At 45.2% G+C, this 27,872-nt stretch overlaps 1 protein-coding gene across 1 annotated transcript in view; it reads left to right on the plus strand.

The window, feature by feature from the left end:
* The window catches only part of tmem8b (transmembrane protein 8B), a 323,154-nt gene that overhangs the window by 12,179 nt on the left and 283,103 nt on the right, over positions 1–27,872 (plus strand). The gene's annotated exons all lie outside the window — the stretch shown is intronic.

Raw genomic sequence — 27,872 nt, forward strand, 5'->3', positions numbered from 1 at the left:
GTTTTCCTTGTGTAGGGAGTATATATATATATATGTGTGTGTGTGTGTGTGTGTGTGTGTGTGTAGGAAGTATATATATATATGTGTGTGTGTGTATGTGTGTTCTTTTTCCAGAGGAAGACAGAGGAGAAAAGCACTGAGATGTGAGCGTGTGAAACTCATATATATATATATATATATATAGGCTTGAAAGACCTCAGGGTGCAGAAGCAAGAATACAGATTGTTTCTGTGTGCTTCTTTTCTCAGAGAGAGAGAGAGAGAGAGAGAGAGAGAGAGAGAGAGAGAGAGAGAGAGAGAGAGAGAGAGAGAGAGAGAGAGAGAGAGAGAGAGAGAGAGAGAGAGAGAGAGAGAGAGAGAGAGAGAGAGAGAGAAGAGAGAGAGACAGAGAGAGAACCTTCCATAACAAAGCCATCACCTACAGAGAGATGAACCTGGAGAAGAGCCCCCTAAGCAAGCTGGTCCTGGGGCTCTGTTCACAAGCACAAACAAACCTCCAGGAAAGCAACACAATTAGACCCGACCAAATCATGAGAAAACAAAAAGACAATTACTCGACACATTGGAAAGAATTAACAAAAAAACAGAGCAAACTAGAATGCTATTTGGCCCTAAACAGAGAGTACACAGTTGCAGAATTCCTGACCACTGTGACTGACCCATACTTAAGGAAAGCTTTGACTATGTACAGACAGGCTATGTGCTCACTGCCCACAAAATGAGGTGGAAACTGAACTGCACTTCCTAACCTCCTGCCAAATGTTTGACCATATTAGAGACACATATTTCCCTCAGATTACACAGATCCACAAAGAATTAGAAAACAAATCACATTTTGATAAAATATGTGAGGCATTGAGAGACTAACAGCTGCGGTGGCAATCCACAACTGAAGCTGGAGATGGGAGTGTAGAGGAGAGGAGGGTAGAGGAGGAGGAGAGGAGGGTAGAGGAGGAGGAGAGGAGGGGAGGGTAGAGGAGGAGGAGAGGAGGGGAGGGTAGAGGAGGAGGAGAGGAGGGGGTAGAGGAGGTTAGAGTAGAGGAGGGTAGGAGGAGAGGAGGGTAGAGGGAGGATAGAGGAGGGTAGGAGGAGGAGGGCAGAGGGGTAGGGTAGAGGAGGAGGAGAGGAGGGGAGGGTAGAGGTTGGGGTGTAGAGGAGGGTAGGGTAGAGGAGGAGGAGGAGGGTAGAGGAGGAGGAGAGGGGGGAGGGGAGGGAGAGGAGGTAGGGAGGGTAGAGGGAGGAGGAGAGGAGAGGAGGGTAGGATAGAGGAGGAGGAGAGGAAGGTAGGGTAGAGGAGGTTAGAGTAGAGGAGGGTAGGGTAGGGTAGAGGAGGGTAGAGGAGAGTAGAGGAGGGTAGGGTAGAGGAGGGTAGGGTAGGGTAGAGGAGGGTAGAGGAGGGGAGGGTAGAGGAGGGTAGAGGAGGGTAGGGGAGGGTAGGGTAGAGGAGGGTAGATGAGGGTAGGGTAGGGTAGAGGAGGGAAGGGTAGAGGAGGGTAGGGTAGAGGAGGGTAGGGTAGGGTAGAGGAGGGTAGGGTAGAGGAGGGCAGGAGAGGAGGGGAGGGTAGAGGTTGGGAGAGTAGAGGAGGGGTAAGGTAGGGTAGAGGAGGGTAGGAGGGTAGGGTAGGGTAGAGGAGGGAAGGGTAGAGGAGGGTAGGGTAGAGGAGGGTAGGGTAGAGGAGGTTAGGGTAGAGGAGGGTAGTGTAGAGGAGGGTAGAGGCGGGGGAGTGTAGAGGAGGGTAGAGAAGAGTAGAGGAGGGTAGGGTAGAGGAGGGCAGAGGAGGGTAGGGTAGAGGAGGAGGAGAGGAGGGGAGGGTAGAGGTTGGGAGTGTAGAGGAGGGTAGGGTAGGGTAGAGGAGGGTAGATGAGGGTAGGGTAGGGTAGAGGAGGGAAGGGTAGAGGAGGGTAGGGTAGAGGAGGGTAGGGTAGGGTAGAGGAGGGTAGGGTAGGAGGAGGAGAGGGAGGGGAGGGTAGAGGTTGGGAGAGTAGAGGAGGGTAAGGTAGGGTAGAGGAGGGTAGATGAGGGTAGGGTAGGGTAGAGGAGGGAAGGGTAGAGGAGGGTAGGGTAGAGGAGGGTAGGGTAGAGGAGGGTAGGGTAGAGGAGGGCAGAGGAGGGTAGGGTAGAGGAGGAGGAGAGGAGGGGAGGGTAGAGGTTGGGAGAGTAGAGGAGGGTAGGGTAGAGGAGGGTAGATGAGGGTAGAGGAGGGTAGGGTAGAGGAGGGCAGAGGAGGGTAGGGGAGGAGGAGGAGAGGAGGGGAGGGTAGAGGTTGGGAGAGTAGAGGAGGGTAGGGTAGAGGAGGGCAGAGGAGGGTAGGGTAGAGGAGGAGGAGAGGAGGGTAGGGTAGGGTAGAGGAGGGTAGATGAGGGTAGGGTAGAGGAGGGTAGGAGAGGAGGGTAGGGTAGGGTAGAGGAGGGTAGATGAGGGTAGGGTAGGGTAGGGTAGAGGAGGGAAGGGTAGAGGAGGGTAGGGTAGAGGAGGGTAGGACAGGGTAGAGGAGGGTAGGGTAGGGTAGAGGAGGGTAGAGGAGAGTAGAGGAGGGTAGGGTAGGGTAGAGGAGGGTAGGGTAGGATAGAGGAGGGTAGAGAAGGGCAGAGGAGAGTAGAGGAAAGTAGGGTAGAGGAGGGTAGGGTAGAGGTGGGTAGAGAAGAGTAGAGGAGGGTAGGGTAGGGTAGAGGAGGGTAGAGGAGGGCAGAGGAGAGTAGAGGACGGTAGGGTAGATGAGGGTAGGGTAGGGTAGAGGAGGGTAGGATAGGGTAGAAGAGGGTAGGGTAGAGGAGGGTAGGGTAGAGGAGGGCAGAGGAGGGTAGGGTAGAGGAGGAGGAGAGGAGGGGAGGGTAGAGGTTGGGAGAGTAGAGGAGGGTAGGGTAGGGTAGAGGAGGGTAGATGAGGGTAGGGTAGGGTAGAGGAGGGAAGGGTAGAGGAGGGTAGGGTAGAGGAGGGTAGGGTAGAGGAGGGTAGGGTAGAAGAGGGCAGAGGAGGGTAGAGGAGGAGGGGAGGGTAGAGGAGGGTAGAGGTTGGGAGGGTAGAGGAGGGTAGGGTGGGGGAGGGTAGGGTAGAGTAGGGTAGAGCAGGTTAGGGTAGCGTAGAGGTGAGGAGGGTAGGATAGAGGAGGGTAGGGTAGGGTGGAGGAGGGGAGAGGAGGAAAAGTAGGGGGGGAGGGTTTGGTAGAGGAGGGTAGAGGAGGGTAGAGGAGGGTAGGGTAGAGGAGGGGAGAGGAGGGTAGGGTAGAGGAGGGGAGAGGAGGGTAGGGTAGAGGAGAGTTGGGTAGAGGAGGGTACAGGAGGGTACAGGAGGGTAGGGTAGAGGAGGGGAGAGGAGAGGAGGTTAGGGTAGAGGAGGGTAGGGTATGGGAGGGTAGAGGGGGAGGTTAGAGGAGGGGAGGGTAGAGGAGGGTAGGGGAGGGTAGAGGGGAGGGTAGAGGAGGGGAGGGTAGAGGAGGGTATGTTAGGGTAGAGGAGGGGAGGGTAGAGGAGGATAGAGTAGGGGAGGGTAGAGGAGGGTTTGGGAGGGTAGAGGAGGGGAGAGGAGGGTAGAGGAGGGGAAGGTAGAGGAGAGTAGAGGAGGGTAGAGGAGGGGAAGGTAGAGGAGAGTAGAGGAGGGTAGAGGAGGCTGGAGAAGAGTAGAGGAGGGTAGAGGAGTGGAAGGTAGAGGAGGAGAGGGTGGAGGAGAGGTGTGGCGGGTATAGGTGGGTAAACCCCTGGTGTAACTCTTCTTGACCCCTGATTTAACCCCTATGAACCTCATCTCTCTGTCCTTAAACCTTTTAACCCTGTTTGTGTCCTTGGGGCCTGTGTTGACTGTCAAAATGAAGCACTACTCTCTCTGAATGGATGGCTGAAGGCTGCTAGATGATGTTACTGCAGGACAGTAGACTACCACAGTATGAGTCATAATACCCATAAAACCTAACAGTCAAACAGGGAAATGGTTCTAATCGTTTTTTTCACCATTAGTTTTTCCCTTTGGGCTTTTTAGAAACACTTAAAATAAGAGCTGTGTTTCGTGTAGGCCTACTCTGGCCTCACATTTTGATAACCGTGTAAATTTCTCTAGAACAAGGTGACTTTCATCAATACAGTGGGGCAAAAAAGTATTTAGTCATCCACCAATTGTGCAAGTTCTCCCACTTAAAAATATGAGAGAGGCCTGTCATTTTCATCATAGGTACACTTCAACTATGACAGACAAAATGAGGGAAAATAATCCAGAAAATCACATTGTAGGATTTTTTATGAATTTATTTGCAAATTATGGTGAGAGGTTATTAAGGGGTTTAACCATGTTTAGAGGTAATACAGGGTTTAATGTTTAGAGGTAATACAGGGTTTAATGTTTAGAGGTAATATAGGGTTTAATGTTTAGAGGTAATATAGGGTTTAATGTTTAGAGGTAATACAGGGTTTAATGTTTAGAGGTAATACAGGGTTTAATGTTTAGAGGAGGGTTTAATGTTTAGAGGTAATACAGGGTTTAATGTTTAGAGGAGGGTTTAATGTTTAGAGGTAATACAGGGTTTAATGTTTAGAGGTAATACAGGGTTTAATGTTTAGAGGTAATACAGGGTTTAATGTTTAGAGGTAATACAGGGTTTAATGTTTAGAGGTAATACAGGGTTTAATGTTTAGAGGAGGGTTTAATGTTTAGAGGTAATACAGGGTTTAATGTTTAGAGGTAATACAGGGTTTAATGTTTAGAGGAGGGTTTAATGTTTAGAGGTAATACAGGGTTTAATGTTTAGAGGTAATACAGGGTTTAATGTTTAGAGGTAATACAGGGTTTAATGTTTAGAGGTAATACAGGGTTTAATGTTTAGAGGTAATACAGGGTTTAATGTTTAGAGGTAATACAGGGTTTAATGTTTAGAGGTAATACAGGGTTTAATGTTTAGAGGTAATACAGGGTTTAATGTTTAGAGGTAATACAGGGTTTAATGTTTAGAGGTAATACAGGGTTTAATGTTTAGAGGTAATACAGGGTTTAATGTTTAGAGGTAATACAGGGTTTAATGTTTAGAGGTAATACAGGGTTTAATGTTTAGAGGAGGGTTTAATGTTTAGAGGTAATACAGGGTTTAATGTTTAGAGGTAATACAGGGTTTAATGTTTAGAGGTAATACAGGGTTTAATGTTTAGAGGTAATACAGGGTTTAATGTTTAGAGGAGGGTTTAATGTTTAGAGGTAATACAGGGTTTAATGTTTAGAGGTAATACAGGGTTTAATGTTTAGAGGAGGGTTTAATGTTTAGAGGTAATACAGGGTTTAATGTTTAGAGGAGGGTTTAATGTTTAGAGGTAATACAGGGTTTAATGTTTAGAGGTAATACAGGGTTTAATGTTTAGAGGTAATACAGGGTTTAATGTTTAGAGGTTATAAAGGGTTGGTTTACATTTACATTTACAAACATTGGAGTAAAACAAGCTTATATTGTGGGTTCTCGTGGAGTATGAGTTAAACTAAGCCCAATAGGCATTTATAAATTATATTCTTCAAGAATCAATGGTGAGATATGAATCATTATGTCAAAAAATGGATGTATCAACTGCTAATTGCCCCTTTAATTCCTGCCATAAATCATACTGGTTTTACACCGAGGAGCACCTCTCTGTATAGCAGCATCACCTCTCTGTATAGCAGCAGCAACTCTCTGTATAGCAGCATCACCTCTCTGTATAGCAGCAGCACCTCTCTGTATAGCAGCATCACCTCTCTGTATAGCAGCACCTCTCTGTATAGCAGCAGCACCTCTCTGTATAGCAGCATCACCTCTCTGTATAGCAGCACCTCTCTGTATAGCAGCAGCACACCTCTCTGTATAGCAGCATCACCTCTCTTATAGCAGTACCTCTCTGTATAGCAGCAGCACCTCTCTGTATAGCAGCACCTCTCTGTATAGCAGTACCTCTCTGTATAGCAACATCACCTCTCTGTATAGCAGTACCTCTCTGTATAGCAGCATCACCTCTCTGTATAGCAGCAGCACCTCTCTGTATAGCAGCATCACCTCTCTGTATAGCAGCACCTCTCTGTATAGCAGCAGCAGCACCTCTCTGTATAGCAGCAGCATCTCTCTGTATAGCATCACCTCTCTGTATAGCAGCACACTCTCTGTATAGCAGCAGCACCTCTCTGTATAGCATCACCTCTCTGTATAGCAGCACCTCTCTGTATAGCAGCAGCACCTCTCTGTATAGCATCACCTCTCTGTATAGCAACATCACCTCTCTGTATAGCAGCATCACCTCTCTGTATTGCAGCATCACATATCTGTATAGCAGCATCACCTCTCTGTATTGCAGCATCACATATCTGTATAGCAACATCACCTCTCTGTATTGCAGCATCACATATCTGTATAGCAGCATCACCTCTCTGTATAGCAACATCACCTCTCTGTATAGCAGCATCACCTCTCTGTATAGCAGCATCACCTCTCTGTATAGCAGTACCTCTCTGTATAGCAGCATCACCTCTCTGTATAGCAGCATCACATATCTGTATAGCAGCATCACCTCTCTGTATAGCAGCATCACCTCTCTGTATAGCAACACCGCCTCTCTGTATAGCATCACCTCTCTGTATAGCAGCACCTCTCTGTTTAGCAGCATCACCTCTCTGTATAGCAGCATCACCTCTCTGTATAACAGCATCATCTCTCTGTATAGCATCATCTCTCTGTATAGCAGCATCACCTCTCTGTATAGCAGCAGCACCTCTCTGTATAGCAGCATCACCTCTCTGTATAACAGCATCATCTCTCTGTATTGCAGCATCACCTCTCTGTATAGCAGCATCACCTCTCTGTATAGCAGCATCACCTCTCTGTATAGCAGCATCACCTCTCTGTATAGCAGCATCACCTCTCTGTATAGCATCATCACCTCTCTGTATAGCAGCATCACCTCTCTGTATAGCATCACCTCTCTGTATAGCAGCATCACCTATCTGTATAGCAGCAGCACCTCTCTGTATAGCATCACCTCTCTGTATAGCAGCATCACCTCTCTGTATAGCAGCACCTCTCTGTATAGCATCACCTCTCTGTATAGCAGCATCACCTCTCTGTATAGCAGCACCTCTCTGTATAGCAGCACTGCCTCTGTGTATAGCAGCACCTCTCTGTATAGCAGCACCTCTCTGTATAGCAGCACCTTTCTGTATAGCAGTATCTCTCTGTATAGCAGCATCATCTCTCAATAGCAGCACCTCTCTGTATAGCAGCAGCACCTCTCTGTATAGCAGCATCACCTCTCTGTATAGCAGCATCACCTCTCTGTATAGCAGCATCATCTCTCAATAGCAGCACCTCTCTGTATAGCAGCAGCACCTCTCTGTATAGCAGCATCACCTCTCTGTATAGCAGCAGCACCTCTCTGTATAGCAGCAGCACCTCTCTGTATGGAAGCAGCATCTCTCTCTGCAGAGACTCATCCTGTAGGGAGGACTTTACAGTCAGACATTATGTACCGATCTGGACCGGTGCCTAGTTTAAACTAGATTTATCCTCACAGACAGAACGGCCAAGTCATTAGGACTATGACTCATCAGACCACTTTACCTGGCATAAACCGAACACCTAACAACCAATCACTTCTAACCCTGGCATAAACCGAACACCTAACAACCAATCACTTCTAACCCTGGCATAAACCGAACACCTAACAACCAATCACTTCTAACCCTGGCATAAACCGAACACCTAACAACCAATCACTTCTAACCCTGGCATAAACCGAACACCTAACAACCAATCACATCTAACCCTGGCATAAACCGAACACCTAACAACCAATCACATCTAACCCTGGCATAAACCGAACACCTAACAACCAATCACATCTAACCCTGGCATAAACCGAACACCTAACAACCAATCACATCTAACCCTGGCATATACCGAACACCTAACAACCAATCACATCTAACCCTGGCATAAACCGAACACCTAACAACCAATCACATCTAACCCTGGCATAAACCGAACCCCTAACAACCAATCACATCTAACCCTGGCATAAACCGAACACCTAACAACCAATCACATCTAACCCTGGCATATACCGAACACCTAACAACCAATCACATCTAACCCTGGCATAAACCGAACACCTAACAACCAATCACATATACACCTGGTATTAGACAGAACACTAAACAACCAATCACATATACACCTGGTATTAGACAGAACACTTAACAACCAATCACATATACACCTGGTATTAGACAGAACACCTCTCCACCAATCGTAGACTGCGTGCTCTTTAGTGAATCACAAGCATTTTGAGCCATACTTGAAAATGGATTTTGTGAAAATGGATCACAGTGCATTTGGAAATTATTCAGACCCCTACACTTTGTCCACATTTTGTTACATTACAGCCTTATTCTAAAATGGATCAAATATGTATTCTTTTCTCATCAATCTACACACAATACCCCATAGTGACATCACAATACCCCATAGTGACATCACAATACCCCATAGTGACATCACAATACCCCATAGTGACATCACAATACCCCATAGTGACCAAGCGAAACGCATTCAGACCCTTTGCTATGAGACTTGAAATTGAGCTCAGGTGCATTCTGTTTCCATTCATCATCCTTGAGATGTTTCTACAACTTGATTGGAGTCCACCTGTAGTAAATTGAATTGAGTGGACATAATTTGGAAAGGCACACACCTGTCTATATAAGATCCCACAGTTGACAGTGCATGTCAGAGCAAAAACCAAGCCATGAGGTTGAGAGAATTGTCCGTAGAGCTCCAAGACAGGATTGTCGAGGTACAGATCTGGGGAAGGGTACGAAAACATTTCTGCAATATTGAAGGTCCCCAATAACACAGTGGCCTCCATCATTCTTAAATGGAAGAAGTTTGGAACCACCAAGACTCTTCCTAGAGCTGGCCGTCTGGCCAAACTGAGCATTTGGGGGAGAAGGGCCTTGGTCAGGGAGGTGACCAAGAACCCGATGGTCACTCTGAGAGAGCTCTAGAGTTCCTCTGTGGAGATGGGAGAACCTTCCAGAAAGACAACAGCACTCCACCAATCAGGCCATTATGGTAGAGTGGCCAGACGGAAGCCACTCCTCAGTAAAAGGCACATAACAGCCCACTTGGAGTTTGCAAAAAGAAACCTAAAGGACTCTCAGACCATGAGAAACAAGATTCTCTGGTCTGATGAAACCAAGATTGAAATCTTTGGCCGGAGTGTCACGTCTGGAGGAAATCTGGCACCATCCCTACGGTGAAGCATAGTGGGGGCAGCGTCACGTCTGGAGGAAATCTGACACCATCCCTACGGTGAAGCATAGTGGGGGCAGCGTCACGTCTGGAGGAAATCTGACACCATCCCTACAGTGAAGCATAGTGGGGGCAGCGTCATGTCTGGAGGAAATCTGACACCATCCCTACAGTGAAGCATAGTGGGGGCAGCGTCATGTCTGGAGGAAATCTGGCACCATCCCTACAGTGAAGCATAGTGGGGGCAGCGTCATGTCTGGAGGAAATCTGACACCATCCCTACAGTGAAGCATAGTGGGGGCAGCGTCATGTCTGGAGGAAATCTGACACCATCCCTACAGTGAAGCATAGTGGGGGCAGCGTCATGTCTGGAGGAAATCTGGCACCATCCCTACAGTGAAGCATAGTGGGGGCAGCGTCATGTCTGGAGGAAATCTGACACCATCCCTACAGTGAAGCATAGTGGGGGCAGCGTCATGTCTGGAGGAAATCTGGCACCATCCCTACAGTGAAGCATAGTGGGGGCAGCGTCATGTCTGGAGGAAATCTGACACCATCCCTACAGTGAAGCATAGTGGGGGCAGCGTCATGTCTGGAGGAAATCTGGCACCATCCCTACAGTGAAGCATAGTGGGGGCAGCGTCATGTCTGGAGGAAATCTGGCACCATCCCTACGGTGAAGCATAGTGGGGGCAGCGTCATGTCTGGAGGAAATCTGGCACCATCCCTACAGTGAAGCATAGTGGGGGCAGCGTCATGTCTGGAGGAAATCTGACACCATCCCTACAGTGAAGCATAGTGGGGGCAGCGTCATGTCTGGAGGAAATCTGGCACCATCCCTACAGTGAAGCATAGTGGGGGCAGCGTCATGTCTGGAGGAAATCTGGCACCATCCCTACAGTGAAGCATAGTGGGGGCAGCGTCATGTCTGGAGGAAATCTGGCACCATCCCTACAGTGAAGCATAGTGGGGGCAGCGTCATGTCTGGAGGAAATCTGGCACCATCCCTACAGTGAAGCATAGTGGGGGCAGCGTCATGTCTGGAGGAAATCTGGCACCATCCCTACAGTGAAGCATAGTGGGGGCAGCGTCATGTCTGGAGGAAATCTGGCACCATCCCTACAGTGAAGCATAGTGGGGGCAGCGTCATGTCTGGAGGAAATCTGGCACCATCCCTACGGTGAAGCATAGTGGGGGCAGCGTCATGTCTGGAGGAAATCTGGCACCATCCCTACGGTGAAGCATAGTGGGGGCAGCATCATGTCTGGAGGAAATCTGGCACCATCCCTACAGTGAAGCATAGTGGGGGCAGCGTCATGTCTGGAGGAAATCTGGCACCATCCCTACGGTGAAGCATGGTGGGGGCAGCGTCATGTCTGGAGGAAATCTGGCACCATCCCTACGGTGAAGCATAGTGGGGGCAGCATCATGTCTGGAGGAAATCTGGCACCATCCCTACGGTGAAGCATGGTGGGGGCAGCATCATGTCTGGAGGAAATCTGGCACCATCCCTACGGTGAAGCATGGTGGGGGCAGCGTCATGTCTGGAGGAAATCTGGCACCATCCCTACGGTGAAGCATAGTGGGGGCAGCATCATGTCTGGAGGAAATCTGGCACCATCCCTACAGTGAAGCATAGTGGGGGCAGCGTCATGTCTGGAGGAAATCTGGCACCATCCCTACAGTGAAGCATAGTGGGGGCAGCGTCATGTCTGGAGGAAATCTGGCACCATCCCTACGGTGAAGCATGGTGGTGGCAGCATCATGGAAATCTGACACCATCCCTACGGTGAAGCATGGTGGTGGCAGCATCATGCTGTGGGATGTTTATCAGCGGCAGGGTCTGGGAGACTAGTCAGGATTGAGGGAAATATGCGATTTATTTCCTTCTAAATGTGTTTGAGCCAATCAGTTGTGTTGTGACAAGGTAGGAGTGGTATAATACCAAGTCTATATTATGGAAAGAACAGCTCAAATAAGGAAAGAGAAACGACAGTCCATCGTTACTTTAAGACATGAAGGTCAGTCCATCGTTACATTAAGACATGAAGGTCAGTCCATCGTTACTTTAAGACATGAAGGTCAGTCCATCGTTACTTTAAGACATGAAGGTCAGTCAATACAACAGTCCATCATTACTTTAAGACATGAAGGTCAGTCCATCGTTACTTTAAGACATGAAGGTCAGTCCATCGTTACTTTAAGACATGAAGGTCAGTCCATCGTTACTTTAAGACATGAAGGTCAGTCCATCGTTACTTTAAGACATGAAGGTCAGTCCATCGTTACTTTAAGACATGAAGGTCAGTCCATCGTTACTTTAAGACATGAAGGTCAGTCCATCGTTACTTTAAGACATGAAGGTCAGTCCATCGTTACTTTAAGACATGAAGGTCAGTCCATCGTTACTTTAAGACATGAAGGTCAGTCCATCGTTACTTTAAGACATGAAGGTCAGTCAATATGAAAAAATGTCAAGGACTTAGAAAGTTTCTTCACGTACAGTCCAAATACCAGCAAGGCTCTCATGAGGACCGCCACAGGAATGGAATACCCAGAGTTACCTCTGCTGCGATATGATGAAACTGGCTCTCATGAGGACCGCCACAGGAAAGGAATACCCAGAGTTACCTCTGCTGCAGAGGTAAAATGTATTAGTAACCAGCCTCAGAAATTGCAGCCCAACTAAATGCTTCACAGAGTTCAAGTAACAGACACATCTCAACATCAACTGTTCAGAGGAGACTGCGTGAATCAGGCCTTCATGGTCGAATTGCTGCAAAGAAACCACTACAAAAGGACACCAATAAGAAGAAGAGACTTGCTTGGGCCAAGAAACACGAGCAATGGACATTAGACCGGTGAAATCTGGCCTTTGGTCTGATGAGTCCAAATTTGAGAGTTTTGGTTCCAACCGCCGTGTCTTTGTGAGACGGCGGTTGGAACCAGTAGGTGAACGGATGATCTCCGCATGTGTGGTTCCCACTGTGAAGAACGGAGGAGGAGGTGTGATGGTGTGGGGGTGCTTTGCTGGTGAGTGTCTGTGATTTATTTAGAATTCAACACACACTTTCAGCAGCATTCAGCAGCGATACGCCAGCCAATCTGGTTTGCGCTAAGTGGAACTATCATTTGACCCAACACACCTCCAGGCTGTGTAAGGGCTATTTGACCAAGAAGGAGAGTGATGGACTGCTGCATCAGATCACCTGGCCTCCACAATCACCCGACCTCAACCCAATTGAGATGGTTTGGAATGAGTTCGACCGCAGAGTGAAGGAAAAGCAGCCAACACGTGCTCAGAATATGTGGGAACTCCTTCAAGACTGTTGGAAAAGCATTCCAAGTGATGCTGGTTGAGAGAATACCAAGAGTGTGCAAAGCTGTCATCAAGGCAAAGGGTGGCTACTTTGAAGAATCTAAAATCTAAAATATATTCTGATTTGTTTAACTTTTTTGGTTACTACATGATTCCATGGGTTATTTCGTAATTTTTGATGTTTTTATTATTATTCTACAATGTAGAAAATAGTACAAATAAAGAAAAACCCAGGAATGAGTAGGTGTGTCCAAACCTTTGACTGATACTATATGTAAATGTCCTATTTCATTTTTGTAGTTTTTTATATATTAGCAAATATTTATAAAAACCTTTTTTTGCTTTGTCATTATGGGGTATTGTGTGTAGATTGATGAGGGGGAAAAACACTATTTAATCCATTTTAGAAAAAGGCTGTAACGTAACAGAATGTGGATAAAGGGGTCTGAATACTTATTGAATGCACTGCACATGCCTTTCTAATGAAATGTCAGGTTTTTCATCATGAATCCATTGTGTTCAGAATGTGTTTGGACTTCTATCTCACAAATAGCCCTATAATCACCCAGTATATCTCCTCTCTATAATCACCCAGTATATCTCCTCTCTATAATCACCCAGTATATCTCCTCTCTATAATCACCCAGTATATCTCCTCTCTATAATCACCCAGTATATCTCCTCTCTATAATCACCCAGTATATCTCCTCTCTATATTCACCCAGTATATCTCCTCTCTATAATCACCCAGTATATCTCCTCTCTATAATCACCCAGTATATCTCCTCTCTATAATCACCCAGTATATCTCCTCTCTATATTCACCCAGTATATCTCCTCTCTATAATCACCCAGTATATCTCCTCTCTATATTCACCCAGTATATCTCCTCTCTATAATCACCCAGTATATCTCCTCTCTATAATCACCCAGTATATCTCCTCTCTATATTCACCCAGTATATCTCCTCTCTATAGTCACCCAGTATATCTCCTCTCTATAATCACCCAGTATATCTCCTCTCTATAGTCACCCAGTATATCTCCTCTCTATAATCACCCAGTATATCTCCTCTCTATAATCACCCAGTATATCTCCTCTCTATAATCACCCAGTATATCTCCTCTCTATAATCACCCAGTATATCTCCTCTCTATATTCACCCAGTATATCTCCTCTCTATATTCACCCAATATATCTCCTCTCTATATGACGTGAGCCTACCAGACGGGCTAAGTGCCTTCTATTCTCGTTTTGAGGCAAAATACACAGAAGCATGCATGAGAGCACCAGCTGTTCCAGACGACTGTGTGATCACGCTCTCCGTAGCAGATGTGAGCAAGATCTTTAAACAGGTCAACATTCACTAGGCCACAGGGCCAGACGGTTTACCAGGATTTGTACTGGTAAATTCCTTGGTGTCCACATCACCAACAAACTATCATGGCCCAAACACACCAAGAAAGTCATGAAAAGGGCACCACAACGCCTTTTCCCCCTCAGGAGACTGACAAGTTATACAGCTGCACCATCGAGAGCATCCTGACGGCCCAGTGCACCACTGGGGCCAAGCTTGTTCCTGCCATCTAGGATCTCTATACTAGGCGGTGTCAAAGGAAGGCCCAAAAAATTGTCAAAGACTCCAGTCATCCAAGACATAAACTGTTCTCTCTGCTACCGCACGGCAAGCGGTACCGGAGCCCCAAGTCTAGGTCCAAAAGGCTCCATAACAGCTTCTACCCCCAAACCATAAGACGCTGAACAATCAAATGGCCACCCGGACTGTTTACATTGACCCCCCCCCCCCTTAGTATTTACACTGCTGCTTCTCACTGTTTATTATCTATGCATACTCACTTTACCCCTACCTACATGTACAAATGACCTCCATTAACCCTAACTCGGTACCGGGTCCCCCTGTATATAACCCCCACATTGTTATTTTAATGTGTTACTTTAACTTTTTATTTTTTTACTTTAGTTTATTTAGTAAATATTTTCTTAACTCTATTTCTTAAAACTGCATTGTTGGTTAAGGGCTTGTAAGTAAGCATTTCACGGTAAGGTCTACCTGTTGTATTCGGTGCATGTGACAAATAACATTTGATTTGTATAGAGCAGGGGACTGAACGGAGCAGGGGACTGAACGGAGCAGGGGACTGAACGGAGCAGGGGACTGAACGGAGCAGGGGACTGAACGGAGCAGGGGACTGAACGGAGCAGGGGACTGAACGGAGCAGGGGACTGAACAGAGCAGGGGACTGAACAGAGCAGGGGACTGTATAAATAAATAATCATAATGTCAACCAGAAGCCCTGCAGGACGACAGATCATCCAGCTATACAGCTATACAGTCCTGTATCTGTCAGAATAGAACAAGGAAATTACTTTGGCCTTTATATATTATTCCGCCATGATCTCTCACGCTGTAGAATCAGAGGTACTGCTGTCTCCTACTTAGCATATATTTCTCTCTCTCTCTTCTCTCAATTCCAATTTAAGGGTATTTTTTTGGCATTTAAAATGACGGCCTACCCCAGTGCCAGGGTTTGGACAGGTTTCTCAATTCTTTCTTAGATTTTTTGCATTTTTCATTAAACCATTTGTCATTGATGATAATTCTCTTAGGCTGTCTGCTTGAAATGTTTTGATTTGACAGGGAAGCTGAGGTCAAATATACTGTTTAGGTTTTCTACTGCCCAGATTACACCTTGACTATTACAGTGAAACATTTTGTCAAAGAAAGTTGTCTAAAAGTGATTGAATTTGTTGTTGCCTAATCGTGTTTTGGTTTGGTAGGTTTCCACACTACTTTCCTTCCCTCAATAGCATTTATTAATATTATTCAGTTCCTTTGGCTTTGAGGCCTCATGATTGAGTACTGCTCTGTTCAAGAAGATTGCAATCTTGCTTTGATTTTGCTCTCTCTTCTCTATCTCTTCTCTCTCTCTCTCGCTCACTCACTGTGTGTGTACATGCGTCTAATTGTGATAGCAGAGATTGCTCTGTGTAGTGTCTGTAGCTTGAAACTGCTGGACACCACATTTCCTTTTGATTCTGAGCATGTTGCCACGCAATAATACAAACCAAGCTACAGGCTCTGTAGGGTATGTACCAAGCTACAGGCTCTGTAGGGTATGTACCAAGCTACAGGCTCTGTAGGGTATGTACCAAGCTACAGGCTCTGTAGGGTATGTACCAAGCTACAGGCTCTGTAGGGTATGTACCAAGCTACAGGCTCTGTAGGGTATGTACCAAGCTACAGGCTCTGTAGGGTATGGCTACAGGCTCTGTAGGGTATGTACCAAGCTACAGGCTCTGTAGGGTATGTACCAAGCTACAGGCTCTGTAGGGTATGTACCAAGCTACAGGCTCTGTAGGGTATGTACCAAGCTACAGGCTCTGTAGGGTATGTACCAAGCTACAGGCTCTGTAGGGTATGTACCAAGCTACAGGCTCTGTAGGGTATGTACCAAGCTACAGGCTCTGTAGGGTATGTACCAAGCTACAGGCTCGGCTCTGTAGGGTAGGTACCAAGCTAGCAGGGCGGCAGCGTAGCCTAGTGGTTAGAGCGTTGGACTAGTAACCGGAAGGTTGTGAGTTCAAACCCCCGAGCTGACAAGGTACAAATCTGTCGTTCTGCCCCTGAACAGGCAGTTAACCCACTGTTCCCAGGCCATCATTGAAAATAAGAATGTGTTCTTAACTGACTTGCCTGGTTAAATAAAGGTAAAAAAATAAAAAATAAATAAAATGTACCAAGCTACAGGCTCTGTATGGGTATAAACCACGCTAGCAGGCTATATAGGGTATAAACCACGCTAGCAGGCTATATAGGGTATAAACCACGCTAGCAGGCTATATAGGGTATAAACCACGCTAACAGGCTCTGTAGCGTATGAACCACGCTAGCAGGCTCTGTGGGGTATAAACCAAGCTAACAGGCTCTGTAGGGTATAAACCAAGCTAGCAGGCTCAGTAGCGTATAAACCAAGCTAACAGGCTCTGTAGGGTATAAACCACGCTAGCAGGCTCTGTAGGGTATAAACCACGCTAGCAGGCTCTGTAGGGTATAAACCACGCTAGCAGGCTCTGTAGGGTATAAACCAAGCTAACAGGCTCAGTAGCGTATAAACCACGCTAGCAGGCTCAGTAGGGTATAAACCAAGCTAACAGGCTCTGTAGGGTATAAACCACGCTAGCAGGCTCAGTAGTGTATAAACCAAGCTAACAGGCTCTGTAGGGTATAAACCAAGCTAGCAGGCTCTGTAGGGTATAAACCAAGCTAGCAGGCTCTGTAGGGTATAAACCAAGCTAGCAGGCTCTGTAGGGTATAAACCACGCTAGCAGGCTCAGTAGCGTATAAACCAAGCTAACAGGCTATGTAGGGTATAAACCAAGCTAGCAGGCTCTGTAGGGTATAAACCAAGCTAGCAGGCTCAGTAGGGTATAAACCAAGCTAGCAGGCTCTGTAGGGTATAAACCAAGCTAGCAGGCTCTGTAGCGTATAAACCAAGCTAACAGGCTATGTAGGGTATAAACCAAGCTAGCAGGCTCTGTAGGGTATAAACCAAGCTAGCAGGCTCAGTAGCGTATAAACCAAGCTAACAGGCTCTGTAGGGTATAAACCACGCTAGCAGGCTCAGTAGGGTATAAACCAAGCTAACAGGCTATGTAGGGTATAAACCAAGCTAGCAGGCTCTGTAGGGTATAAACCAAGCTAACAGGCTATGTAGGGTATAAACCAAGCTAACAGGCTATGTAGGGTATAAACCAAGCTAGCAGGCTCTGTAGGGTATAAACCAAGCTAGCAGGCTCAGTAGCGTATAAACCAAGCTAGCAGGCTCTGTAGGGTATAAACCAAGCTAGCAGGCTCTGTAGGGTATAGCTCTGATTCGCAGATTGAAAGCCTGAGAACTCAACCCTGCACCTTAGAGGCTGCTACCCTATATACATCGACATGAAATCACTGGCCACTTTAATAATGTTTACATACTGCTTTACCAATTTCATACAGTATACTGTATTCTATCCTACTGTATTCTATTCTACTGTATTCTATCCTACCTTATTCTATCCTAATGTATTCTATCCTACTGTATTTTAGGCACTACGACATTGTTTGTCTTAATATTTTTTTATTTCTTAATTCTATTGTATTACTTTTACATTTGTGTGTATTGTTGTGATTTGTTGCATATTACTCCACTGTTGGAGCTAGGAACACAAGCATTTAGTTAGATACTACTGCACTGTTGGAGCTAGGAACACAAGCATTTAGTTAGATACTACTGTTGGAGCTGGGAACACAAGCATTTACCTTATTCTAGCTAGGAACACAAGCATTTAGTTAGATACTACTGTACTGTTGGAGCTAGGAACACAAGCATTTAGTTAATATTTTTACTGTTCTAGGAACACAAGCATTTAGTTAGATACTACTGTTGGAGCTAGGAACATTTGTTAGATACTACTGCACTGTTGGAGCTAGGAACACAAGCATTTAGTTAGATACTACTGTTGGAGCTGGGAACACAAGCATTTAGTTAGATACTACTGTTGGAGCTAGGAACACAAGCATTTAGTTAGATACTACTGTACTGTTGGAGCTAGGAACACAAGCATTTAGTTAGATACTACTGTTGGAGCTGGGAACACAAGCATTTAGTTAGATACTACTGTACTGTTGGAGCTAGGAACACAAGCATTTAGTTAGATATTACTCCACTGTTGGAGCTAGGAACACAAGCATTTAGTTAGATACTACTGCACTGTTGGAGCTAGGAACACAAGCATTTAGTTAGATACTACTGCACTGTTGGAGCTAGGAACACAAGCATTTAGTTAGATACTACTGTTGGAGCTGGGAACACAAGCATTTAGTTAGATACTACTGTTGGAGCTAGGAACACAAGCATTTAGTTAGATACTACTGTACTGTTGGAGCTAGGAACACAAGCATTTAGTTAGATACTACTGTACTGTTGGAGCTGGGAACACAAGCATTTAGTTAGATACTACTGCACTGTTGGAGCTAGGAACACAAGCATTTAGTTAGATACTACTGCACTGTTGGAGCTAGGAACACAAGCATTTAGTTAGATATTACTGTTGGAGCTGGGAACACAAGCATTTAGTTAGATACTACTGCACTGTTGGAGCTGGGAACACAAGCATTTAGTTAGATATTACTGTTGGAGCTGGGAACACAAGCATTTAGTTAGATACTACTGTACTGTTGGAGCTAGGAACACAAGCATTTAGTTAGATACTACTGCACTGTTGGAGCTGGGAACACAAGCATTTAGTTAGATATTACTGTACTGTTGGAGCTAGGAACACAAGCATTTAGTTAGATACTACTGTTGGAGCTAGGAACACAAGCATTTAGTTAGATATTACTGTACTATTGGAGCTAGGAACACAGGCATTTAGTTAGATACTACTACACTGTTGGAGCTAGGAACACAAGCATTTAGTTAGATACTACTGTTGGAGCTGGGAACACAAGCATTTAGTTAGATACTACTGTTGGAGCTAGGAACACAAGCATTTAGTTAGATACTACTGTACTGTTGGAGCTAGGAACACAAGCATTTAGTTAGATATTACTCCACTGTTGGAGCTAGGAACACAAGCATTTAGTTAGATACTACTGCACTGTTGGAGCTAGGAACACAAGCATTTAGTTAGATACTACTGCACTGTTGGAGCTAGGAACACAAGCATTTAGTTAGATACTACTGTTGGAGCTGGGAACACAAGCATTTAGTTAGATACTACTGTTGGAGCTAGGAACACAAGCATTTAGTTAGATACTACTGTACTGTTGGAGCTAGGAACACAAGCATTTAGTTAGATATTACTCCACTGTTGGAGCTAGGAACACAAGCATTTAGTTAGATACTACTGTACTGTTGGAGCTAGGAACACAAGCATTTAGTTAGATACTACTGTTGGAGCTGGGAACACAAGCATTTAGTTAGATACTACTGTTGGAGCTAGGAACACAAGCATTTAGTTAGATACTACTGCACTGTTGGAGCTGGGAACACAAGCATTTAGTTAGATATTACTGTACTGTTGGAGCTAGGAACACAAGCATTTAGTTAGATACTACTGTTGGAGCTAGGAACACAAGCATTTAGTTAGATATTACTGTACTATTGGAGCTAGGAACACAGGCATTTAGTTAGATACTACTACACTGTTGGAGCTAGGAACACAAGCATTTAGTTAGATACTACTGCACTGTTGGAGCTAGGAACACAAGCATTTAGTTAGATATTACTGTACTGTTGGAGCTAGGAACACAAACATTTAGTTAGATACTACTGCACTGTTGGAGCTAGAAACACAAGCATTTAGTTAGATACTACTGTTGGAGCTAGGAACACAAGCATTTAGTTAGATATTACTGTACTATTGGAGCTAGGAACACAGGCATTTAGTTAGATACTACTGTACTGTTGGAGCTAGGAACACAAGCATTTAGTTAGATACTACTGCACTGTTGGAGCTAGGAACACAAGCATTTAGTTAAATATTACTGTTGGAGCTAGGAACACAAGCATTTAGTTAGATACTACTGTACTGTTGGAGCTAGGAACACAAGCATTTAGTTAGATACTACTGTACTGTTGGAGCTGGGAACACAACAATTTAGTTAGATACTACTGCACTGTAGGAGCTAGGAACACAAGCATTTAGTTAGATATTACTGTACTGTTGGAGCTAGGAACACAAGCATTTAGTTAGATACTACTCCACTGTTGGAGCTAGGAACACAAGCATTTAGTTAGAAATTACTGTACTGTTGGAGCTAGGAACACAAGCATTTAGTTAGATACTACTGTTGGAGCTAGGAACACAAGCATTTAGTTAGATACTACTGCACTGTTGGAGCTAGGAACACAAGCATTTAGTTAGATACTACTGTTGGAGCTAGGAACACAAGCATTTAGTTAGATACTACTGCACTGTTGGAGCTAGGAACACAAGCATTTAGTTAGATACTACTGCACTGTTGGAGCTAGGAACACAAGCATTTAGTTAGATACTACTGCACTGTTGGAGCTAGGAACACAAGCATTTAGTTAGATACTACTGCACTGTTGGAGCTAGGAACACAAGCATTTAGTTAGATACTACTGTTGGAGCTAGGAACACAAGCATTTAGTTAGATATTACTGTACTGTTGGAGCTAGGAACACAAGCATTTAGTTAGATACTACTCCACTGTTGGAGCTAGGAACACAAGCATTTAGTTAGAAATTACTGTACTGTTGGAGCTAGGAACACAAGCATTTAGTTAGATACTACTGTTGGAGCTAGGAACACAAGCATTTAGTTAGATACTACTGCACTGTTGGAGCTAGGAACACAAGCATTTAGTTAGATACTACTGTTGGAGCTAGGAACACAAGCATTTAGTTAGATACTACTGCACTGTTGGAGCTAGAAACACAAGCATTTAGTTAGATATTACTCCACTGTTGGAGCTAGGACACAAGCATTTAGTTAGATACTAATGCACTGTTGGAGCTAGGAACACAAGCATTTAGTTAAATATTACTGTTGGAGCTAAGAACACAAGCATTTAGTTAGATACTACTGTACTGTTGGAGCTGGGAACACAAGCATTTAGTTAGATACTACTGTACTGTTGGAGCTAGGAACACAAGCATTTAGTTAGATACTACTGCACTGTTGGAGCTAGAAACACAAGCATTTAGTTAGATACTACTGTTGGAGCTAGGAACACACGCATTTAGTTAGATATTACTCCACTGTTGGAGCGAGGAACACAAGCATTTAGTTAGATACTACTGTTGGAGCTAGGAACACACGCATTTAGTTAGATATTACTGCACTGTTGGAGCTAGGAACACAAGCATTTAGTTAGATACTACTGCACTGTTGGAGCTGGGAACACAAGCATTTAGTTAGATACTACTGCACTGTTGGAGCTAGGAACACAAGCATTTAGTTAGATATTACTGTACTGTTGGAGCTAGGAACACAAGCATTTAGTTAGATACTACTGCACTGTTGGAGCTAGAAACACAAGCATTTAGTTAGATATTACTGTACTGTTGGAGCTAGGAACACAAGCATTTAGTTAGATATTACTGCACTGTTGGAGCTAGGAACACAAGCATTTAGTTAGATATTACTGTACTGTTGGAGCTAGGAACACAAGCATTTAGTTAGATACTACTGCACTGTTGGAGCTAGAAACACAAGCATTTAGTTAGATACTACTGCACTGTTGGAGCTAGGAACACAAGCATTTAGTTAGATATTACTGTACTGTTGGAGCTAGGAACACAAGCATTTAGTTAGATACTACTGCACTGTTGGAGCTAGGAACACAAGCATTTAGTTAGATATTACTGCACTGTTGGAGCTGGGAACACAAGCATTTAGTTAGATACTACTGCACTGTTGGAGCTAGAAACACAAGCATTTAGTTAGATACTACTGCACTGTTGGAGCTAGGAACACAAGCATTTCGTTACATTAATATCTGCTAAATATGTGTATGTGACCAATAGAATTTGATTTATTTTGATGGTGGGGAAGAATGGCCTTTTTTGAATACCTAGCCTGAGTGCTCTGTTTGTACTATCATGCCAACTCCTTGCCAAACAAAACAATAACAGCGATGGAACGAGCACAAACAGACACGGGACCAGGCTACTTCAATGCTTCGGTTGCTTTCCAGTCAGGTGAATCAGGTAGTTGACTGAGTGAGGTCACCAGGCAATTCCTGATAGAGGTTTGGTCTTTGAGGATACACCTCCGCTGCTGTGCTTCACACACAGTGCTGCTGTGCTTCACACACAGTGCTGCTGTGCTTCACACACAGTGCTGCTGTGCTTCACACACAGTGCTGCTGTGCTTCACACACAGTGCTGCTGTGGGTTACAACAGGAGACTGACGTTTGCAGCCTCTGAAAGCTGTGACCTCGTCTTCTTAATTGTGAACAATGGGGCCTCTGCTGCTCCGCTGCCGCCAGAGTCGGACTGCATAATTTATGTGTTCCCAGTGTTTGAGTCTGCTGTTGATTTATGGTCTAACATGTACTGACTGGAACACACAGTCTATTCTGTTCTGTTCTGTTCTGTTCTGTTCTGTTGTGTTCTCCCCTCTCGGGCCTGGGAGCAAGCTGCTACGTCTATACATCCCTATTACTGGGTACATACTGTAGGCTCATAAAACCCTACAGACGGATATATCCCTGTTATGGTGGAAAGGATAGCAACATCCATTTCCTCATCCTCATCTGTCCCTGTTATCTACCTTAACCTGTCATATCCTGTCCCTATCTACCTTAACCTGTCATATCCTGTCCCTATCTACCTTAACCTGTCATATCCTGTCCCTACCTACCTTAACCTGTCATATCCTGTCCCTATCTACCTTAACCTGTCATATCCTGTCCCTACCTACCTTAACCTGTCATATCCTGTCCCTATCTACCTTAACCTGTCATATCCTGTCCCTATCTACCTTAACCTGTCATATCCTGTCCCTATCTACCTTAACCTGTCATATCCTGTCCCTGTCTACCTTAACCTGTCATATCCTGTCCCTACCTATCTACCTTAACCTGTCATATCCTGTCCCTGTCTACCTTAACCTGTCATATCCTGTCCCTACCTACCTACCTTAACCTGTCATATCCTGTCCCTATCTACCTTAACCTGTCATATCCTGTCCCTATCTACCTTAACCTGTCATATCCTGTCCCTATCTACCTTAACCTGTCATATCCTGTCCCTACCTATCTACCTTAACCTGTCATATCCTGTCCCTGTCTACCTTAACCTGTCATATCCTGTCCCTACCTACCTACCTTAACCTGTCATATCCTGTCCCTATCTACCTTAACCTGTCATATCCTGTCCCTATCTACCTTAACCTGTCATATCCTGTCCCTATCTACCTTAACCTGTCATATCCTGTCCCTATCTACCTTAACCTGTCATAACCTGTCCCTATCTACCTTAACCTGTCACATCCCTATCTACCTTAACCTGTCATATCCTGTCCCTATCTACCTTAACCTGTCATATCCTGTCCCTATCTACCTTAACCTGTCATATCCTGTCCCTATCTACCTTAACCTGTCATATCCTGTCCCTATCTACCTTAACCTGTCATATCCTATCCCTATCTACCTTAACCTGTCATATCCTGTCCCTATCTACCTTAACCTGTCATATCCTATCCCTACCTACCTTAACCTGTCATATCCTGTCCCTACCTACCTTAACCTGTCATATCCTGTCCCTATCTACCTTAACCTGTCATATCCTGTCCCTATCTACCTTAACCTGTCATATCCTGTCCCTACCTACATTAACCTGTCATATCCTGTCCCTATCTACCTTAACCTGTCATATCCTGTCCCTGTCTACCTTAACCTGTCATATCCTATCCCTACCTACCTTAACCTGTCATATCCTGTCCCTATCTACCTTAACCTGTCATATCCTGTCCCTATCTACCTTAACCTGTCATATCCTATCCCTATCTACCTTAACCTGTCATATCCTATCCCTACCTACATTAACCTGTCATATCCTGTCCCTATCTACCTTAACCTGTCATATCCTGTCCCTATCTACCTTAACCTGTCATATCCTGTCCCTACCTACCTTAACCTGTCATATCCTGTCCCTATCTACCTTAACCTGTCATATCCTGTCCCTATCTACCTTAACCTGTCATATCCTGTCCCTATCTACCTTAACCTGTCATATCCTGTCCCTATCTACCTTAACCTGTCATATCCTGTCCCTATCTACCTTAACCTGTCATATCCTGTCCCTATCTACCTTAACCTGTCATATCCTGTCCCTATCTACCTTAACCTGTCATATCCTATCCCTACCTACCTTAACCTGTCATATCCTGTCCCTATCTACCTTAACCTGTCATATCCTGTCCCTATCTACCTTAACCTGTCATATCCTGTCCCTATCTACCTTAACCTGTCATATCCTGTCCCTATCTACCTTAACCTGTCATATCCTGTCCCTATCTACCTTAACCTGTCATATCCTGTCCCTATCTACCTTAACCTGTCATATCCTGCCCCTATCTACCTTAACCTGTCATATCCTGTCCCTATCTACCTTAACCTGTCATATCCTGTCCCTATCTACCTTAACCTGTCATATCCTGTCCCTATCTACATTAACCTGTCATATCCTGTCCCTACCTACCTTAACCTGTCATATCCTGTCCCTATCTACCTTAACCTGTCATATCCTGTCCCTACCTACTTTAACCTGTCATATCCTGTGCCAGTCTACCTTCAACCGTCTGTACCATAACATAGCCCATCATTCTCTGTCTTGTTATTTTCCTATTTGTCTTATTTAAAAAAGATATATATTTTTCCATATATATATATGTATATATATATATATGTATATATATATATTTTACTTCAGTTTATTTTAGTAAATACTTTCTTAACACTTTTTTTTCTTAAAACTGCATTGTTGGTTAAGGGCTTGGCTTGTATTCAGCATTTCACTGTAAGGTCCTGTTGTATTCAGCATTTCACTGTAAGGTGCATGTTGTATTCAGCATTTCACTGTAAGGTGCATGTTGTATTCAGCATTTCACTGTAAGGTCCTGTTGTATTCAGCATTTCACTGTAAGGTATTACCTGTAAGGTGACAAATGACATTTGATTTGTCAACCTGTTTTGATGGCTACTGTTGTTGCTGGATTTGAGTCCAGGCAGGACAGGCCAGGACAGGCCAGGACAGGCCAGGACAGGCCACACAGACACAAATCCCTTAGTCCTCTGCTATCCCCTTTGTCCCAGACAGTTCTTGTTGTCCCAAAAGGCAGAAGAAGAGCGAGTGAGAAGGGGGGTCTGGATCAGGCAGGCTTTCATCTGACTCTGGGTGGGACACCACTCCCCTCTGTCCCTGACAGACAGACAGACAGACAATTCATCTTGTTCCTCCCTGACCTAGTTACAAACTCTGTCAACTCTCCCTTTTCTCAACCTCACATCTTTTCTCAACTCTTTTGTCAATGTCACATTTTAACACTGGGTTCTCTATGTCTGTTTGTTAGGGAACCTTTAGTCAGGAATGAATCAGCCTCAGAAAGAAGTGTAGCTGCTTGTGCTGCTTTCTCCCTGGAGAGTTGAGACGTGTTGTCTGTCAGACACAGCCTGAGATGTATATCTCCTTTGTGTAGTATAGGGCTGTGAAGCATATACGCAGGGAGTCAGGAAGCAGGTGCAGAAGGCGAGTTTAATAAAAATAAACATCATGATGGTTGCCAGGTGTTGCCAGGTGTGGCCAGGTGTTGCCAGGTGTTGCCAGGTGTGGCCAGGTGTTGCCAGGTGTTGCCAGGTGTGGCAATGTGGGTTGCCTGGACCGCCCCCACTCCCGCCCCCCAGTCCACCAGGTACTGGAGCTGACCCCCGCGACGTTGGGAGTCCAGGAGGGACCTAACAGGCTTGGGACCCCTCTATATCCAGTGGAAGCAGAGTTGTGTCGCGGGCTTCTATGGTTGTTCCCATTAGATGATTGTTGTGTTGTTCTCCATCAGACTGCTGTTAAAAGGCTCTTACTGTAAACCTCTTTAACATCCTGGCACCCTGAGCACCAATTAGACAGCAGACACTTTCCTCACTTCCTCCAGATAATGACTGTGTCTGAAAGGGCACCCTGTTCCCTATATAGTGCACTACATTAGACCAGAGCCCTATTCCCTATATAGTGCACTACATTAGACCAGAGCCCTATTCCCTACACAGTGCACTACATTAGACCAGAGCCCTAGTCCCTATATAGTGCACTACATTAGACCAGAGCCCTATTCCCTACACAGTGCACTACATTAGACCAGAGCCCTATTCCCTATATAGTGCACTACTTTAGACCAGAGCCCTATTCCCTATATAGTGCACTACATTTGACCAGAGCCCTATTCCCTATATAGTGCACTACATTAGACCAGAGCCCTATGGCACCCTGTTCCCTATATAGTGCACTACATTAGACCAGAGCCCTATTCCCTACACAGTGCACTACATTAGACCAGAGCCCTATTCCCTATATAGTGCACTACATTAGACCAGAGCCCTATTCCCTATATAGTGGACTACTATAGACCAGAACCCTATTCCCTATATAGTGCACTACATTAGACCAGAGCCCTATGGCACCCTGTTCCCTATATAGTGGACTACTATAGACCAGAGCCCTATGGCACCCTGTTCCCTATATAGTGCACTACTATAGACCAGAGCCCTATGGCACCCTGTTCCCTATATAGTGCACTACTATAGACCAGAGCCCTATTCCCTACATAGTGCACTACATTAGACCAGAGCCCTATTCCCTATATAGTGCACTACTATAGACCAGAGCCCTATGGCACCCTGTTCCCTATATAGTGCACTACATTAGACCAGAGCCCTATTCCCTATATAGTGCACTACTATAGACCAGAGCCCTATGGCACCCTGTTCCCTATATAGTGGACTACTATAGACCAGAGCCCTGTTCCCTATATAGTGGGCTACTATAGACCAGAGCCCTGTTCCCTATATAGTGCACTACTATAGACCAGAGCCCTATGGCACCCTGTTCTCTATATTTTACATTTAACATTTACATTTAAGTCATTTAGCAGACGCTCTTATCCAGAGCGACTTACAAATTGGTGCATTAACCTTATGACATCCAGTGGAACAGCCACTTTACAATAGTGCATCTAAATCTTTTAAGGGGGGTGAGAAGGATTACTTATCCTATCCTAGGTATTCCTTAAAGAGGTGGGGTTTCAGGTGTCTCCGGAAGGTGGTGATTGACTCCGCTGTCCTGGCGTCGTGGGGGGTTTGTTCCACCATTGGGGGCCAGAGCAGCGAACAGTTTTGACTGGGCTGAGCGGGAACTGTACTTCCTCAGTGGTAGGGAGCGAGCAGGCCAGAGGTGGATGAACGCAGTGCCCTTGTTTGGGTGTAGGGCCTGATCAGAGCCTGGAGGTACTGAGGTGCCGTTCCCCTCACAGCTCTGTAGGCAAGCACCATGGTCTTGTAGCGGATGCGAGCTTCAACTGGAAGCCAGTGGAGAGAGGGAGGAGCGGGGTGACGTGAGAGAACTTGGGAAGGTTGAACACCAGACGGGCTGCGGCGTTCTGGATGAGTTGTAGGGGTTTAATGGCACAGGCAGGGAGCCCAGCCAACAGCGAGTTGCAGTAATCCAGACGGGAGATGACAAGTGCCTGGATTAGGACCTGCGCCGCTTCCTGTGTGAGGTAGG

Source organism: Oncorhynchus keta, chromosome 25 (genome assembly GCF_023373465.1).
Source record: "Oncorhynchus keta strain PuntledgeMale-10-30-2019 chromosome 25, Oket_V2, whole genome shotgun sequence".
Lineage (NCBI taxonomy): Eukaryota > Metazoa > Chordata > Actinopteri > Salmoniformes > Salmonidae > Oncorhynchus > Oncorhynchus keta.